Source organism: Octodon degus, unplaced genomic scaffold (assembly GCF_000260255.1).
Source record: "Octodon degus isolate 3935 unplaced genomic scaffold, OctDeg1.0 scaffold00065, whole genome shotgun sequence".
In the NCBI taxonomy this organism is placed as follows: Eukaryota; Metazoa; Chordata; class Mammalia; order Rodentia; family Octodontidae; genus Octodon; species Octodon degus.
This window is the reverse complement of record NW_004524641.1, coordinates 8,864,414-8,867,255: the sequence shown is the minus strand read 5'-3', so window position 1 is coordinate 8,867,255 and position 2,842 is coordinate 8,864,414. Positions and strand designations below refer to the sequence as shown.

General features: G+C 41.8%; 1 protein-coding gene across 7 annotated transcripts in view; it reads left to right on the top strand.

The window, feature by feature from the left end:
* The window catches only part of Dcaf17 (DDB1 and CUL4 associated factor 17), a 33,627-nt gene that overhangs the window by 20,463 nt on the left and 10,322 nt on the right, over positions 1 to 2,842 (top strand). The gene's annotated exons all lie outside the window — the stretch shown is intronic.

Here is a 2,842-nt window from a genome sequence, read left to right as displayed (position 1 = left end):
TGTGTGTGTGTGTGTGTGTGTGTGTGTGTGTGTGTGTGTGTGTTTGGGTAGGTTATTTGCTGATGTCTAGTCTTTTCACCAGAGACAAGTAGGTCATAGGGCCAGTCTCATAGGAGTAGCACATCCGAGAGAGCTAGGTTCCCTTAACCTCTACATACTGGGTCACCAACAAGCAGTGTGGGTACCTTCTGAAGTTGTCAGGCTCTGACTGACCCCTTCCTGTCACTACTTTGGGGAATAGCAGAGCAATTTCTCACTCCAGTGTCCTTGGTTTTTTAGTTCTTCACTGTTTCTTTCCAAGCCAGAAAGTGTTTTTGTTTGTTTGTTTTGTTGGGTTTTTGTGGGGGTGGGGATTGAAATCAAGGTTTCACGCATGCTAAGCAGGTGCTGGACCACTGAACTTACATCCCAGGCACAGAGTTCTTTCTGAGGAAGGAGAGGGTAGGGTGTCAGTGATGCCTATAGCCTGGAACTGGACAGTGCTCTGTGTGGGCACCAAGGAGGCTCATGTCAGTTCTCCCCATCCCCAAGCGTGGAGGACCCCTTGGCTAGTAATACAAAAGAGGCAAGAGGAACAGAATTCTGATCCAAAGTGGGAAAGGGTCCCAAGTAGCCCAGAGCTGTCCTTTCCCTCCTGACCTCTCCCAACACCCACACTGGCCTTTGGAAATAAATGGTGTGATCTTGGTTGTGAAAAAAAAATGTGCTGTGTGTTTAAGAGTATATAACAGTAAAAGATACATGGCCAGTAATCCATCTCAAAATACTCTCCCTTCTAACAGTTTTCCCATCCTTGTTGCTACTTTCTGAGGCAGTTATGGAAGTCCTCCTTTGTAACTATTTTTATGCAGTATAATAAGAAATGCAGGGAATGCTGCTGCTGAGTGCCATCCAATGGAAAGACAGGCTCAAAACACGTTACAGTGCATCTTCATCCCCTTCTTTACCAAATCTGTGGAACTGCTAGTTTTTCCCCAAAGTCAGAATGACCCTGAAAAATAAACATTCTGAATGAATGCAGGGCCTAAAGGCAGCCAGAGCTCAGGACAGAGGTCTTCCAGAACTGCTTAAGAAGGTGGCAAGAACAGTGCCGTAAGTATGTTCCATGTGTGGGGGAATATTTTGAGGTGGATTATTGGCAGTGTGTCTTTTACAGTAATATATTTTTTAGAATTTGAACATTTGGGCTGGGGAGATGGCTCAGTGGCATAAGCGCTTCCCTGGCAAGCGCAAGGGTCTGAGTTCAATCCCTGATACCACAAAAAAAAAAAAAAAGAATTTGAACATTTATTTTATTTCCCACCATTTATTTATGGCAGAGAAATGGTACATGGTAAAACCATAGCTATTCCTACCTCCTGAATTCATATTTCTTTTTGAACATGCTTTGGGCATTGGTTTGCCATTTAGTAAACATTTATCCAGAGCCCTCCCTGTGCCAGGTATAGCTGGGGATACATTTTCTTCCCCAAAGTTGCTTGTACTCTGAAGAAAGTGAACATGTTCCATTTTTGTTTTATATTGCTGATTTAGTGTAGTTTTGTGTTTGCGCTGAGGTCTGGGCAGTGTAATTCAGGCTGGCCATGAACTCACTAATTTGCCCAGGCTGACCTCGAACTCATGCTGATTCCCCCGCCTCAGCCTTTGGAGTGCTGGGATTACGGGTGTGCACCACCGTGCCTGCCTGATACTGCTTTTTTAAAGGTGGACTCACGTCTTCCACATCGATCTCTTCCAGGACCAAGTGCACTCAATCACTTTTGGCTCCAATGTCTTTTAGACTCACAGATTGCCTTTCAACATATTGAAGATGAGCAGTTTTGTGTTTTTCCTTTATTGTCAGGCCACTGCTGTATTCTGCATTCCTTTTGAGCCATCGTTGTTTCCTTCTAATCTCTTGTTTATCATGTTTCAGCTTCTCTTTGGTCCAGTCTATTGACAGCTCCTGTATGACTTTTGTATGGGACCCACAGAAGTCTGTTTCTTGAACTGATTGTCACTTCTCAGTCAGGATGTCCTCCAGCCACCACAACCCTACCACATCTCTTTTTACTTAACTTGTGCATCCAGTCATACCCTACACAATTTGCATCCCAGACATGGAACACATACTCCTTGTATATAAGAACTGATAACTCATGTTCTTTCATATATAGCTATATGTGTACACACACTGTGCACGTATGTGTATGTATCTATGCACATAAATAATGGCCTTGAACATTTATGTCAACAATACTTACCATGCATTCTTCTATAATAATTATAACCTATTCATAAATAATTACCAATTTCAGGAGGTTTTTAATCTTTTTATTGGAAAGTTTTATTCCAGTGACATTGCCTTAGTGATGCCTATGCCTATGACCTTGCTACCCATCAGAAGAGCCGGTAGCCCCAAAACATAAGCAGCTAAAGTTAAGGTGGCAGAAAATGTCTTACAGCTTTCAGTATTGCGCTGAGCTTTAAATCTAGCATTAGAGCAAATAATTAAAAACGACAGGAGCTGGTAATACAGCTGCCTACTCTTTGACACAGATATTTTTGTATATTATACTTAGATAATAAAGAGAACACTGTACTAAAGAAAGTATGTACATACACGTTTAATATTAAACAAAAGGACATTTGGAGCCAGTACAATTGCAGACATATTTATTTTAATTGTTACAACCAAGATGTTTAAATACATTCATTTTCTTGTGTATAATGTGAACTAATACAACCATTTCTATTAGAAATAATATACTTGGGGCTGGAGAGATGGCTCAGTGGTCTAAAGCACCTACTTAGAACAAGCTTAGCAAAAGCATCAGGGACCGCGGTTCAATCCCCCAGCACC